The following is a 16,677-nucleotide window of genomic DNA, read 5'->3' on the forward strand; positions in this document are numbered from 1 at the left end:
CCTGAGGCTGTAATTGAGATCTCTCATTTCTCTCTTCCACCATCCATTGTAGATTTCCTCACCCTCTGCAAGTACTCCCACTGGTATGCTTGCCTAGTGGGGTAGAACTTCATTCTGAGGATTTTAAGCCCTTTGTTGCCCTGTGTTACTGGATAATGGTTGTTACAACTGGTCAATGATGGTTAGTACTGGCTATGGAAATACTGAGATGTCTTAGTGAGTATCTGTGGTCTTAGACATTGTGTAGAAGCAACCCTAAGTTCTTACGTTAATCAAGATTCATCGCCTCAGCCAGTACAGTAACTCCTTTCTGTGATTGCCATGTCACGGAGAGTTCAAACTATACCAGTGGTAGGTACAGCTTCTAGCTCAGAGGAACCCCCATTGTATCCCATGGTAAGTGTTCCTCTTCTGGGAATTGGAACCTGTAACCCAACAGAGCCTCGGGTTGCAGCACTGAAAGCACAAATGCCCCAAGTGGGCTATTGAGTGTGATGTTACGAGGGGACGCTTGCATTCCTCTTTGTTCTTGGACTTTTGTATTCAAGTTATTGGAGACATAGGTCAAGTAGTACCTACACTGCATCTTGGAGGTCACGGTGTCAAATCTTCAGTGTAGGGCTACCCTCTTGGGTCCCATCCCTCTTCAGGAGCTTAGTACTATCACTTTACTATCGTTCAATAAATCTTGCTTTGCTGCCCACCCAAAGAAAAAAAAAAGATCTTCAGTGTATAGTTCCTGAGCTGGCACCTTAGCTGAGCTTTTAACAGATCATTCCACTATTCTTTTGCTTGGCTGCTTCTGAGTGATAAACTCATTTGTTAGAAAGGCATGGATGATCTTAAAAATACACTCCTTTAGTCAACAACAAAATGAAAACACAAAACAGAGTGTGTCAATAATTTCATAAGCCTAAGCTTTATGTGAAGCATCTGAATACTGTATTCTTAACAGAGAAAAATATAATTTTAATTTTGGATGGAAACTTAATGATCAACTAATTCACCCATCCCATTTTACAAAAGAAAAATGGAGGCCCAGATGGAAAAAGTGACTTAAGAGGGACAACAGCTAATTAATGGATGAATTTGTTCTGCATTCAGGTTTTCTGATTTCTAGGTTCCTGAAAATTCCGTTCTATAAAATCATCTTTTTTTTTTTTAAGATTTTATTTATTTGAGAGAGCGTGTGCATGAGCCGGGGTGGGGGGGGTACAGTGGGGGCAAATGGAGAGGGAGAAGCAGGCTCCCGGTGTGGGGCTCAATCCCAGGACCCCGAGATCATGACCTGAGCTGAAGGCAGATGTTTAACCAACTGAGCCAACCAGGCACCCCTAAAATCATCTTTTAAACAAAAAAAATGGGCTCATCTTTTGAAAATTCAGAGTGGATATTTAGATGCAAATTAGATTAGTTTCAAGGTTGCAATCAGCTTTGTTTATCCTTTGCCACAATATATAGTAGAACTGTATTTTTTGTTCTTGGAAGTAGTACAATTTTCCATGGAGAAGCAAGGAAAACATTCACCTTCAGGCAATAACTACTTTCCACTCCTTTAGGACCTTGTTCAAGCCTCACCTCCTCCAGCAAGCCTTCCCTAAATTCTTTAGTTTATGGCAAACTTGTCTTCCCTTAATTCGCTCAGAAACTATTTGCCATCTTTTTGTTATTTTTACTGCAAAACAAGTTTTACAAGATCATAATAAAACAAATGAAAGGGAAAAAATTTCCTAAAATCTTGTCATTTCAACAAATTAAACAATTTTCATTTTTCAAAATTATATTAAGCATTTATATGCATATATAATTTGTATGACATTGGATATTTTTGTAATCATGGCATAGATAGATATTTGTCATCATTTCCTCATTTAGCAATGCATGATCACTTTTTCAAGTTGCTACATGATTTTCATAATTTTATTTTAAATAGCGTTATTCATTGCTTTTGGATATTTCATAGGAATATTTCAATTAACATGTCTGAGTGGACTCAGCTTTTCCATTCAACATCATGCAATTTTAGGCAGAAAAAGTCAACTTCTTCCTCTCATTGCTATCCACTACTTCCATTCAGTTGAAAAGTCTAGTTTTTTTTACTGCGTAAATATTTCATAGTGATAAACTCTTTTTTCTTACTTCATCACTGGCTTAAGCTTCTTGAGGCTTACCAATCCAATTGCAGTATGCTAGGACTGGTTACTACTAGTATGTAGCTAGTAAGTTTTTATAGTCGATCCTCCTTATGGATGCACAAGTAATCTTTCTAAAATAAAAATGTGATACTATTACTTCTCTGCTTAAAAACATTCAGTGACATGTATCATATGACCTCACTGATATGAGGAATTCTTAATCTCAGGAAACAAACTGAGGGTTGCTGGAGTGGGGGGTGGGGTGGGAGGAATGGGGTGACTGGGTGATAGACACTGGGGAGGGTATGTGCTCTGGTAAGCGCTGTGAATTGTGTAAGACTGTTGAATCTCAGATCTGTACCTCGGAAACAAATAATGCAATATATGTTAAAAAAAAAAAAAAGAAGATAGCAGGAGGGGAAGAATGAAGGGGGGCAATCGGAGGGGGAGACAAACCATGAGAGACGATGGACTCTGAAAAACAAACTGAGGGTTCTAGAGGGGAGGGGGGTGGGAGGTTGGGTTAGCCTGGTGGTGGGTATTAAGGAGGGCACGTTCTGCATGGAGCACTGGGTATTATGCACAAACAATGAATCGTGGAACACTACATCTAAAACTAATGATGTAATGTATGGTGATTAACATAACAATAAAAAATTAAAAAAAATTCAGTGATTTTCCTTTGTCAGTATTTAAAACAGGTTATTTTGCACAAAAATATAGATTTCTGGTTCCTTTTGGGGGGTTGGATATCTGGCCACTGTGGGTCTGTATTCCAGCATGGCACCAGAAGGCTGAAGCTTAGTGGAAGCTGTTTCTATAGATAGGGCAAGTGCTGTCCAATCTGACATGGAGGTCCCCTCAGTCTGTCCTGGCTCTTAGGGGCTTATGAGTGTGAGATCCTTTACTGTCCAGGCTAAAGCCTAAATTCCTTTGAATGGCACATAAGGTTCTTTATCATGGGCCCTGTTGAGTTCTTTCACCTTATCATTGCATTTATCAAGAAATAGAGAGTGGCTCCCAAATGTGCCTTGAAATGTCTTCTTTCTTTTCTCACCATTCTCATGTCTAAGGGAAGCTCTTTTTCTCCCTTCCAAACTTGGCTTCCTCGTCACCTCCTCTACAAAGACCGTCCTGATTTCTAAAACCTACCAGGTGGCAGAAAAATCTGGAAAGGAATTTTACTTCTCATCCTATTCTACAACTAGTTTTTTCCTGCTCAGGCTAGGAGACAGGGCAAGAAGCTTTCTCTTGCTGCTGCCTCCTTGCTCCTTCTCCTTCCCCTTTCTCTCTGGCTCTCTCCCCTGCTTTCTAATTCAGCAGATGTTTATAGGAGGGCTGTTGAAGGCACTGGCTGCTCAAGGGGATGAGCGAGGGTTCCTGCAATGGTAGGGTTCCGTCCCTATAAGACAAGTGAACGTGTCACGGTGGCACCATGAGCAGGTGCTTTAAGTCAGGTACAGGCAATGTGCTGCAAACCAGTGGAGGAGGGAGTGTTTGCCAGCCCTCTTTGGCAAAGGCAGTGAAAGGTGATTGCTTACATTTTAAAAGATTTCTTAACAGGATGATGGAACTATTTGTTCCTCATAACTCTGTCTTATACCTTCTTCTCATCTTTACATTCTCTTTTTTGCCTCTCTAATGTTTCTTTTTAGAATGTGACAGTCAGATTGTCTGGTTTTGAATCTGACCCCATTACTTATCTCTGTGACATTGGTCAGGACCACTAATATTCTCCATGTCTGTTTCTTCATCTTCAAAATGAGAGGAATAATAGTACCTACATCATAGGACTGTTGAGAAAATTAAACTGTTGAGATATCCATGTAAAATATTCAGCATATTGCCTTACAAAAAATAAGCACTCAATAAAAATTAGCTATTATTTTAATATCATTATTTAGTTACTCACATGCTCCCACATAATTTTCTGGGGACTTCCAAGGCTATAATTATAATAATTTTAGCTCATATTAAGTCCAGTGCAGTGGTTAAGTGTGCATGTTCTGAAGCCAGACTGCTTAGGTTCAGATCCATCACATCCTGCTTTATAAGTATTACAAGCTACTTACCATTTCTGCATTTGTTCCCTCATCTTTAAAGTGGAGAGAATAATATTGTCTATGATACAGGATTGTTGTGAAGATTAAATTAGTAAATATATATAAGATGCTTAGAGCAGTGTCTGGTACATAGGAATTGCTGAATAATTTTTTTTTTTCTAGTGGTACATTTTAATCAACATATTACATAAAAAAAGAATCTTGATTTTTAAAGTGAATCACTTTAGTAGTATAGCATGATGGGTTTAATTTGAACAGTTGAAACATAATATGGTAAAGACACTGTACTGTTTAAACCAATTCATAACTGTACAAAAATGTCTGATTTTCAATATATAATGACTGAGGAGTTATGAGCAGTAAAATATTAGAAAACAGTGAATGAATAAATAAGAATAAGATGATTTTTTTTTTAATCAGTAGCCATTCATTATTTTGTTTTTAGGAACCTGGAAGAAATTGTCTTCTTTGAATTTCAAATGTTCTGGTAAATCTAGTCGTTTCTTAGCTTCCTCAATATCAGCTTGAATTGCTGAAATAAGGGATTCTTATTTATTCTCTTTCGAAGAATCGAAGTTCTTTTCTGGTCTAAGGTAGCTAACAATGGCCACATTGAGGATCTCCCCATAGAAGTCCTCTTTGAGGCACCTGCCGATCTCCTGCTCGTGTTCCCCTGCCGGTCCGGGGATCTGGGCACCGCTTCAATGGTGGCTTCACCGGACCCGCGGACCGGGTCACAGCCCGAGCTGCTCAGTCGTTAAGTGGGTGGCTCAGGTCATGGTCCCAGGGTCCTGGGATCGAGCCCCACATCGGGCTCCCTGCTCGGCGGGAAGCCTGCTTCTCCCTTTCTCACTCCCCCTGCTTGTGTTCCTGCTCTCGCTATCTCTCTTTCTGTCAAATAAATAAATAAAATCTTAAAAAAAAAAGAGGTCCTCTTTGAAGATATGCATTCTATGAGTTTCCATAGACTTTTTTGTATTCTTGTAATATGGGTTCCATCCTATGCTCACCACCATCTTATGAACATTTCCATTTCCAACACTGGCCCAACCATAATAAATGCCAGTGGATACATCAGCTGGAAGATTATCAACTACTTGTTCTGGAAAGTTGGCTGTGGGGATGCCCAGCTGTTTGGAGCTGTGGCTGAAGCCCCACACAACCGCGGCAGAAGTACGGCAGGTGCCTCATGATACCATCCACTTGGGGCTCGGGCTGCAACCTGGTCCGCGGGTCCGGTGAAGCCACCATTGAAGCGGTGCCCGGATACCCCGGACTGGCCAGGGAACCGAGCAGGAGCTCGGCTGGTGCCTGAATCCCCCCTCTCCCCATGGCCGGCCAGGAGGGTAGGCACTCAAGGGGCCAGGCAGGGCCGATGACACACCACAGTGAGTCCCTCACGCCACTTGCTGAATAAGTATCTTTTGAATTACTTATTTTTATTGAGCTGTGCTAAGAGTTTCATACATGTTATCTGTGGTGTCCTGAGATATCTTCTCAACATAGAAGTGTAATAGTAAGTCTTACTGTACAGATGAAGAGATAGAAGCATGGAGAATTCTAGTAGTTTGCTTAAGGCACACACCTGTTAAACGAGAGAGCTAGAACTTGGAGCCAGTTATTTCTGAATCTAAAGCCTGTGCCCTTACTGTCACTGTCCTGAGTGCCAAACACACACACATTTCCCTGTCTAGGAGGCATCTCCCAGAGGTTGTCTCATGGGCACTTCATATCCAACATCTCCAAAACCAGCCTCATTATATTCCCCTCTGAGCCTGCTCCCTCCTCAGGCCCACTGTCTTTGTAAATGGGACCCCCTACTCTCCAGCTGTGCATGCCAGATAACTAAAGACGACAATTATACTTGATTGTTCCTCTTCATCCTCATCTCTTCAATCAACCACCAATACCTGTGGCTTCCTACTCTGAACGGTCTCTTGTATTTGTCCATTTCTTTCTGTTTTCACTGCTACCACCCTAGTCCAGGTTACCATCATTTCTTTCTGAGTAAATGCAATTATCTTCAGATTGAGCTATATAATTGCTTAATGAGACACAGAATATTATTTTTACCTGGTTTCCTTGTAAAGCATGCTCTATCTTCATTGGAAGAAATGATTGGGACAGAGGACCCCCAGTACACTCCCACACTCGATTCATATCACAGATTAGGATATTAGGTGATACCAAGGTATGGTAGGGCAAAGGAAAAGAAATTTTTTTTTATGAGCATAAGGGAAAAAATTTGTGGTCGAATACCCAGTAGAGAAGAAGAGAGAGGATAGAAAGAAGAAAGAGAAGGGAGGAGGAGTAAGGGTGAATAACCAGAAGATGATATGAAGATGAGGGCCAGTGAAAATTCATAGCATGGAGAGCCCACAAATATTTTTTATTTTTTATTTTATTTTTTGTTTTTTTATTACGTTATGTTAATCACCATACATTACATCATTAGTTTCGTTTTTTGTTTTGTTTTTTTTGTTTTGTTTTTTTGCTTATAAACAGTAGAGAGTTCTAGGGAATCCAAAAAATAGCAAAATAAGACACAACCTGTTATGGTTACAGATCTGCGTTAGGCAGTAGTATTCTTTCTGGAAGGCACAACCTGGAAATCTGATTACCTAAAGGTTTAGAATATGGTTCTGAAGATGTCAGACGGCAAGGATAGCTAACTTGGAACAAATTCCCTTAACTGGAATTAACACCAATGCATCAGACATTACTTTGAGGTGATGACACTCGGGAAGTTAAGAGATCCTCTTCGTCAGCCTCGTGGCAATTTGTGAAGGCGCCAGGCCAGGTGTGGGCCGGGTGGCTGCACTTCAAGTTTGGAGTGCTTATGACATTACAAAGGCATGTTGCCTAGAAATTAAACTTTATGGTAACAAACAGAAAATAATCAGTTTAGACAGAACAGTAGGCGAGCTTGAGAATATAGCAGGTTCTAAGTCAAATGTCTTGAAGAGCTTTCTTGAATGGCAGGCTGGGGCTGCACTGGTTCTTCACGGGGAAACATTCCACACAATGATGATGATGATGATGACCACAACGACAATCCCTATCACCCACATCTTGCAATTCTTCCACCAATATTTTCTCTTCAACTTGGCAGCAATTGTTTCAAACTGGGACGCTCCTGCCTTCAGCGCGTCTGCACGATCGTCTAACTCCGAGAGCTTCTGATCTCTTTCCAACACATTGTCCACATTGACTTTCATGATGTCCACCACCTCATCTACTTGATTTTGTGTCTGCTGAAGTCTTTGGTTGCTGCCAGAGGCAGCACTTGAACCTGCAGGTGCACTTGTAGACATTTTGGCGACGGTGGGCGACAGTCCTACATCATTAGTTTCTGATGTAGTGTTCCATGATTCATTGTTTGCGTATAACACCCAGTGCTCCATTCAGTATGTGCCCTCTTTAATACAAATATTTTTTAAATGCTATAGCTTATGTAGCATTATTTTAAGCATCTAGGGCTTAAAAAAACCAAAATGCTATAGCTTAATTGTGACTCTTATTTGCTTTGCTGTGAAGTAAATCCTTCCTTTTTCCTCTTATAAAATTTTTCAAAATCTTTTAAGAATTTGTGAAGGTGTATCTGTTTTGGGGCAAGTGAACCTTGTTTTATGACTATGTTAATGTAGTATATCATAGAGAAACCATGAGCCCAGAAGGCAGAGCTGGCCATGAGCAATAGGCCCATGGAAAGTTCCAGAAGCTGGAGCAGAACTTTGGCCTTCTGTTAGGTCATGGAGTTGTTGAGAGCTCAAGAAAATTCTTCCTAGATCTCCAAAGAGACAAGGGTCTCCAGCTGACATCTGATTTACATTTGAACCTACATAAAATTGGTGCTTCCTACATGACAAACTGATATTCTGAGAGAAGCATATAAATCTAGTGTTTCTTTTCTTCTTTTGTGAATACAGCCAAATTAACTTTCAAATTCAGGATTGAACAAATCAGAAACTGATTTGGAAATGTCATTCCAACAGTTGGATTTTATTCACAGCTCTGCCTTTTAACTGAATTCCAAGAGATTTGCCAATGGGAAGTAATTGAACTTCTCTGTGACCTCATGTTTCTCATCAGTAAAATAAGGGATTTAGGTCAATTGTTGTATTCTAAACTTTGATCCATATATACACATAACAGTAGTTGTGGGAATTTCCACGTTTCTGTCCATAGGTACAATGACTATATGTCCGATTTATTTTATATAGGCCCAGTTTATTCCTGTGTCTGGTATAATAATTAAAAGTGCCCCATTGCACTCTCAAAGATGTCCAGTTATGGATAATAACACTATAATTACCCTATCAAAAGGAGTTCCTTGAATAGAAAATTTTAGGTTAAATAATTTTTTTTAAAGATTTTATTTATTTATTTGACAGAGAGAGACACAGCGAGAGAGGGAATACAAGCAGGGGGAGTGGGAGAGGGAGAAGCAGACTCCCCATGGAGCAGGGAGCCTGATGTGGGGCTCGATCCCAGGACCCTGGCATCATGACCTGAGCAGAAGGCAGATGCTTAACGACTGAGCCACCCAGGTGCCCCTAGGTTAAATAATTTTAAACAGGTGTCTTAACTGCAAAACTTTGCAGATTCTTTAATATGCTAACATGTCTTATGATTCTTGAGAAGAGAGGGGGTATAGTTTCCAGGATTTTGGCTTTGTAATCCTTATTTTGCTTCTTCTGGGAATAAGTTAATGGAACTTATTTTGGGAAAGAGTATTAAATCATCTTAATTCAATAAATACTTATCAACTATTATGTGCCAAGTCCTGGAAGGGCAATGGAGAAATAGTGATGGATAGAAAACCTAAGTTGGCCCCAAAGTAGTTTATGGTCTGAGCCATAAATGAGGTGAATGGCAGTGGGAATTAAGATAACAGACAAAGAACTGCAATTCAAGGTCACATTCTAGTTTTAATATTTTACGATGATGCCATGTAATTAGAGAGCAAGATAAAACAGAAAAAAAAGTCCAAATCCTAAACGAGTGGTATAATCTGTTAGCATTATGTCAAGTGAAGGTTTCTTTCTTTCTTTTTAAAAATTATTATTATTAATATTATCTTCTTGCTCTTGGGTCCACATTTATTAGAACCCGGAAGCCCACCCAGCACCCCTCCTCCTACTCCTAGAGGTGTGGCCCCAAGGGCCTAGTAACCTCTCTAGAGCAAACAGCCCTGCAGTTCTACTACGGCCAAAGCAAACAAAACAGTCAGTTTTCAGGCAGGTAGATGGCTCCTCCCAAGCCTATACGGCTCTGGTCTGACTGCATATTCTCCCCAGGACTTCCAGCTCACCAGCTCCATTCCAGCACCGCCTACCGCCCCCCTTCCCCACTCCCCAAGCCCAAGGGCTTCCTTGTGCTAGGCAAGCAGAGGCTGTGAGGTCAGAGGGGGAGACTGGGTCTGAATGCCTTTCCCACTGTGGCCTCCCAGGAGCCTAGCTGCCGAAGTATTCCTGCTGGAACTTCTGGAAGTCTTACTCAGTGAACATGGTGCCCTCAGCTGCCGCCTTCTTCTTCATCTGGCCATAGGCTGGTCACAGGCCTTGTGGCCCCAGTTCTGGCACACAATCTGCTGAGTGACCAACTCAGCCACCATGCTTCTTATACTGGTCATAAACTTGAGGTTTACTCCGAGGTAGACTTGACGCTCTCACATCAGGAACTCAGCAAGTACCAGCTCGGGCACATTTCCCTTGGCTGAGTTCCATGGTTTCTGGGCTTGGGTTGCATTCGCTTTCCTGGTGCGCTTCACCAGAGCCCTGCTGGGCTTGGCCTCACCTGGTTCCTGGGGACTTGGCTGCCCCCTGCAGCTCCTAGTCCTGCTGCAGCAAGGCCAGTGCCATGGCTGCACTAAGCTTTGCCCACATGCCCATAAATTATTATTCTTAATTCCACTTAGTTAACAAATAGTGTTATATTAGTTTCAGGTGTACAATTTAGTGATTCAACACTTCCAAACATCACCTGGTGCTCCTCACAAGTGCACTCCTTTATCCCCATCACCCATTTAATCCACACCCCCCATCAGTTTGTTCCCTATAGTTAAGAACCTGTTTCTTGGTTTGTCTCTTCTCTTTTTCCTTTGCTCATTTGTTTTGTTTCTTAAATTCCACATATGAGTAAAATCACATGGTATTTGTCTTTCTCTGACTGACTTGTTTTGCTTAGCATGTTGCAAATGGCAAGACTTCTTTTTTATGGCCGAATAATATTCCATTATATATATGTATATATAATGTGTATATATATGTATATGTGTGTGTATGTGTCTGTGTGTATTTATATATATATGTATATATATATATATTCCACTTCTTCTTTATCCATTCATCTACTGAAGGACTCTTGGCTGTTTCCATAACTTGGCTATTGTAAATAATGCTGCAATAAGTACAGAGCTGCATGTATCCCTGTGATTAGTGTTTTTGTATTTTTGGGGTAAATACCCAGTAGTGGGATTATTGGATCATAGGGTAGTTCTATTTTTAACTTTTTGAGGAACCTCCATACTGTTTTCCACAGTGGCTGCACCAGTTTGCATTCCCATTGAGAGTGCAAGAGGGTTCCTTTCTTTTTCTCCATATCCTCGTCAAAACTTGTTTAAGAGAAGGTTTCTTAGACTCAATACTGAATGAATATATTTGCTAAATCTTTCAGAATATTCATATAGTGGTCCAGAGAACGAGTATTTTCATGACTATGCAGACCTCTTATTTTAAGATTCGGAGTCTTAACAGTGTCCAGGAGGAGATGACTGGTAGGATTATTTGTAAAAAGATGTTGGAAATACTACTTTATGGAAGGACCTTGTGAGTAAAGACTGTGATTAGAGACTTGCCCAGAGATTAGTTTTCAATAGAATTGTTAAGGTTCACAATAGTCAGCACTGAGTGGTAAACATTCACATGTTAATTTTTTCACATATTAATTTATTTATGCCTTACAACAATCAGATTTTATTAGTAGTCCCTCTTTACAAAAGAAAAAGTGAAGCCCAGACAGGTTGAGTAATTTACAAAGTTTGCACAGCAGAACTAGGATTTGCATCCAGCCTGCATCCTTCTTCACCACTAAATGGCAGCAGGTATGTGTGTGGCTGACTGTGTGTGGGTTTCAGTGACCTCACCGTAGTAGCCTAAAATCAGTTATGGTGAGAATATGTACACCACAGAAATCAGTAAATGCTACAAATTGTAGCTTCTCTTCCCCCACCCCGAGCTGATTGTTAAACATTTACTAGCACACTAGTGGTTGCAGACACATTTGGAAAGCTGGGATTGAGTACTGCAGGTATTCATTTGGGGAATTGTTAGTGCTGTTTGAATGTTGTCTTGGTGTTTTCATCAAATGAGGATCCATTTTAGTCTGAACTGGAAGAGGATATACAAAATGAGAGTTCTCATGATCATTAAATAATGGGATCTGGGAATCTTTTCAGAAAATCAAGTGCTCTCTGCAGGTATTTCATTTCAGGAAACTCTGGGAAAGAGTTATTGTCCAACCACAGTTCTGCTTATGCTTCTTCTGAATTTCTGAAACCCATTATTTGCATATTTATCATGGCAATTACACTTTGAATTCATATTCTAGTTATTTGTGTATGTGTATTTTCTTCCTATTAGACTACAAGATTCACTCTAGAATCCATGTCGGATCAGCACTACAATCCCAGAGAGCGCCTAGTAGTGTTTTCCAAAGTGAGTTAAATGTTGACTGAATTAATGACTTTTTTTTCTGTTTCAAACGCTACTTGATGATTAGGTAGAATGGTAAAGGAAACAATTTAAGAAAACACATTATATAACTCTGAATCATAAAGATTTTCTCACAACAGACAATCCAATCTATTAGTCTATTGAAATCATGGATGCATTCATGATGTTTATTATTCTATACTCGAAGATGTAACTTATTTATAATTTAATTTTTTTTGTTACAAGTAGGATTAAAAGACCAACTTTTTTGTTTTAAGACCTGTACTAAAGTAAGTACTGGTTTGTGTTTGTACATCTAGCTTTAAACCAGGTTTTTTCTTTTTTTCTGCTCTTTCCTCCTGTTGATTCTGATCTCACTAGTAGTTTGCAAACCATTTTTCCCTCTAGGTAAATAGCCCTTTTAAATTTATTTATTTATTTTTAAATATTTTATTTATTTATTTGTCAGAGAATGAGAGAAAGAGAGAGAGAGAGAGCAAGCAAGCAGGGGGAGCTGCAGGCAGAGGGAGAAGCAGGCTCCCCGCTGAGCAAGGAGCCTGATGGGGGACTTGATTCCAGGACCCTGGGATCATGACCTTAGCAGAAGGCAGACACTTAACCGACTGAGCCACCCAGGCATCCCAGCCCTTTTAAATTTAGATTACAGATTCTGTTTTAAAAAAGTTTCTTTTTTTTTTACATCTTGATGGTTTATAATTGTTTAAAAATATTTAGACTAAAAAAAGTGGTTTTATTTTTTTAAAAAATTCCTTTGATAGTGGTGCCTGGGTGGCTCAGTCAGTTAAGCGTCCCACTCTTGATTTTGAGGTCATGATCTCAGGGTCTTGAGACTGAGCCCCACTTTGGCTCCACAATGGGCTTGGAGCTTGCTTAAGATTCTCTCCTTCTCCCTCTGCCTCGTCCCAGCCCCCCTGCTCTATCTCTCTCTCAAAAAAAAAAATTCCTTTATTTGGAATATTGTGTAAAATAGATATTCTTTAGAATGGATGAAGGGGCAGATTTGGTCTTTTCCCCTGGCCAGTAATCAGTCTGCTTGCTACTCAGCTGTGTACCCGCAACTTCCGTATAACCTGGGCGTTCCATAGAAATGCATTGTCTTGGGCCCCACCCCAGACCTATTGAATCACAATCTGCATTTTAACAACATCCCCAGGGATTTGTATGCACATTAACATTTGAGAAAAGCCAATCAATTGGATCTTTTTCTGAAATTCACCCTGCTGCAAAAGCAGCTGACTATAATGTATTCTTCAATGCAGACCGCATTTTGGAATTCTGATTTATTTGATGGCTTAATGTTTATTGACTGCACCTGGTGTGCTAGATGCTGCAAAGAAAATTTGAACCACCCAGCCATTGTTCTACAGTTACTTTACTCTAAAATAAGAAGATACAGGCAATTTACTGTTTTTTTCTTTCATTTGTGCTTTCAAAAAATACGTACACATTTGAAAGAAGAAAAGAAGCTGGGTCGAGGAAACAGATTAGAGCCCCTCTACAGGAGGTGTGGTCCGTTGTTAAAGTAAGAGTAGATGAGGGATGTTCATATACAAAAATAGAAGTGAAAGGATTTCTGTCAATCATCTATGTTTGGTTGGGGGAAAACAAACATCTGGATAGCTGAATTTTGTGTAGACGAGGTATCTGGATAATTGCTTGCATTTTCCACTTCTTCTCCAGATGTTTGAGCATTGTGTTGATGTAGCTCAAGCCCGTTGCTTTCAGACATTGCATGAATTTTTAGTAGAAAAAATTCTGAAAGCATTGATTTTTATGTCTGTATTCCATTCTTTATGAAAATTATAGTATTTTAAATCTAGTATTTGGTCAGGTTTTGTCCCCTTGTGTAAAACTACCACTTTATATAGTGGACATAGGAGACATTCTTAGTCATTATCATTAAGATATATTGAAATAAAAGAATTTTGAAGGGGCCCAGAATATGTTACGCCCAAAGATGCCACTTTAGCATAAGGATTATTTTGAACTGAAGGCAACTGAGAATCAAGAGATCAGGAAGAGGTTTTTTTGCCTTCTGCCGATCTGCCTAAAAGCAGGGCATAAATTACTCTGTGAAGGTGTCTCCCTCCCCTGTACCAGGAAGAAGAGAACAACTCTTTACAACAGTCCCATCGAGATGAGTCTGCACAAACAAACCTTACTAAGATAACCCTTCTATTCCATTAGTTTTCCTCAGACATTTCTTAGTCACTTTCCTACAATTTATTGTTCCTCAAAACCTAACCCCCTTTCCTTTGTTAAAATGGTATACAAATCCTATCGTCTAACTGCCTGAGTTTCACTTTTTTCCTGTGAACTCCTAGGTGTGCAAAATACGAGTATATTTGTATTCTTTTTCTCCTGTTGATGGGTCTTTTGTCAGTTAACTTTGCAAGTGCCCAGTCACTGAATCTAAGAGGGTACAGGAAAAGTTTTCCTGCCTAACAATTTTAACTCTACTAAAACTTCCTTTTCCAAAACTCATAAATCATTTTAGAAGAGAGAGGATGAAATAAAGAAGGAAGGATAGAAAGGTAAGATATGAAGCATGTGGAAAGCTGAGACATCAATAGAAATGGAATGAGAGTTTTTAGGAATTAGCTATTTAATCATGTGTTTTATCTAATCATTACTCAAGCTGTCAATGACTGCAGGCCCACTGTATGGAGAGATTATTATTGTCACAACCTAGCCTGCAGTGAGGTCAACTGTTAGATCAATAACAACTCTGCTCCATCAGATAACGAATCTAAATGAGAATTGCCACTGTTAATCAGGTATCTTGAAATCCTTGAAACAGGGCACCGTGATAAGTGATTGCTGACTATTCTTCTGCCTTTAACCTCAGTGGACTTTGCTCACCCATATTTTTAATTAACTAATTTAGTTCAGGACGTTTAAAATGCTCAAATCCTTTCAAAATTCTCCCCAGGGAGGTTATTCCTGGAGTAGGCATCAGTAAGAATGTCCTTCTTTTCTTTGTAGAGATATATTTGGTACATTTTAATTTTTTCTCAGAGAAATACACTTCCAAGGAAGACTATGGTTTCACATTTCACTTAGCACTTAGTTCTTTACCTCCCAGAAGGGTAGCATTTTAAAATTCAGCAAAAATATGTTCTTAACGGTGTATTAAACGAAAGTCAAAGCTATGGAAAATTACAACCTTTGGTGCAAAAGGGGATACCTTCTGCTTTTTTGAAGGTTAATTAGTAATGAAACATCTTTTAGAAAAAAATATTGAGTTACATTGGGGTTATGAAGAACTCTTAACAATTAAAAGATATTTTGTACATTAAAAAAGACAGATTTTGGCAGTTATAAATATTATTTAGCTTTTTAATTTTTGAAGTCTTTATCTTTTAACATGGATTAAGATCTGAAATGTCAAAACTTAGAGTTTGCATCTGCTCTACAACATTGAGAAAAGCCCATGATATTATTTCTATTAAATAATTTTGTAACATTAGGGTTGATATAGTTAACAGAAAGAAGCCCACTCACCTGCAGTTTTGCTTTCCAATTTATTTCTCCCATATCTAGAGAATGAGACTGATGAGACAGGACAATAAAAACAATGATATCTATATCTATATCATCTATATCATCTATATCCATATCTATTTTTTGTCTTTCTGACTTGACTGGTAAGTTAGCAAATACAGTTAAAACACTATGAGTTGGGGGGCACCTGGGTGGCTCAGTCGTTAAGCATCTGCCTTTGGCTCAGGTCATGATCTCAGGGTCCTGGGATCGAGCCCCACATCGGGCTCCCTGCTCAGTGGGAGGCCTGTTTCTCCCTCTCCCTCTCCCCCTGCTTGTGTTCCCTCTCTTGCTGTCTCTTTCTCTGTGTCAAATAAATAAATAAAATCTTTAAAAAAAAAACCAAAAAACTATGAGTTGTGCAGCACCTCTCCCATCTGTGACTCCCCAGCCCAGGCCAGGAGGCCCAGATGGGGGAACCCTGGGCTGGGGCCTTCTGGTCAATGGCAGTGGCTGGACAGGAAGTGAGGAAGGCACTGTTGACAGCAAGGGGGTTGGGGGAGATGGGGGCTCAGATGCAGAAGTTGTGTGGAGTCTGGACATCAAGCAGAGCTTCCCGAGGGCCCTGGCCATCTACACGCCATGTGGCTGGAAGAAAATGATCCTGTCTGATGAAAGCAAGATGTATGGTTGGAATGAACTGATTGCCCGCTACATCAAGCTGACAACAGGGAAGACCCAAATTCACAAACAGGTCTCTAGTCACAGTTCTGGCCCAAGGGAAATCCAGTCCAAGCTCAAGGCCTTGAATGCAGACCAGGTTTCCAAGGACAAGGCTTTCCAAGGACGAGGCAGCACCACATTTACTGTCTGATCAGGGATTGAAAGGGGATCCCAAAAGTGGCTTACCCCTGAAATACCCTCCTCCCGGGAAGGACCTCCAACTTTTTTCATGCTTATTTGGGGAGGGGGCTGATCCCTGTTAGAGAGGACCTTAAAAGCTGGGTAGTGAGTTGAAAGGATGGATCCTGATATTGGGACCTCATAGTGGTGCCTGAAAGGACAGATTAAGAGTGTCAGGGACTGGGGGATAGGAGTGAGACAATCTTGGGGTACAGCACTGGTTTCTTAGTCTCTAACAGGTATCCTCCCCCAACTTGCTTCTGGATGTTCTGGAGGGCGTTAGATATGTTGGTTTGTCCCTCTGTTTTTTAGCACCCCCACCTCCCTTTCCCAATCTGCCTCTCCTTACCACCCCAC

General features: G+C 40.2%; 1 long non-coding RNA gene and 3 pseudogenes across 1 annotated transcript in view; 1 reads left to right on the forward strand and 3 right to left on the reverse strand.

Annotated features, from left to right (window-relative positions):
* Positions 1-16,677, forward strand: part of LOC118542128 (uncharacterized) — a 199,677-nt gene that overhangs the window by 165,899 nt on the left and 17,101 nt on the right. The gene's annotated exons all lie outside the window — the stretch shown is intronic.
* On the reverse strand, positions 4,545-5,455 carry LOC118542121 (riboflavin kinase-like; annotated as a pseudogene).
* On the reverse strand, positions 6,953-7,529 carry LOC118542124 (vesicle-associated membrane protein 3 pseudogene; annotated as a pseudogene).
* LOC118542123 (active regulator of SIRT1 pseudogene) lies at positions 9,595-10,062 on the reverse strand (annotated as a pseudogene).

The sequence above is a fragment of the Halichoerus grypus genome, chromosome 1 (genome assembly GCF_964656455.1).
Source record: "Halichoerus grypus chromosome 1, mHalGry1.hap1.1, whole genome shotgun sequence".
NCBI lineage: Eukaryota > Metazoa > Chordata > Mammalia > Carnivora > Phocidae > Halichoerus > Halichoerus grypus.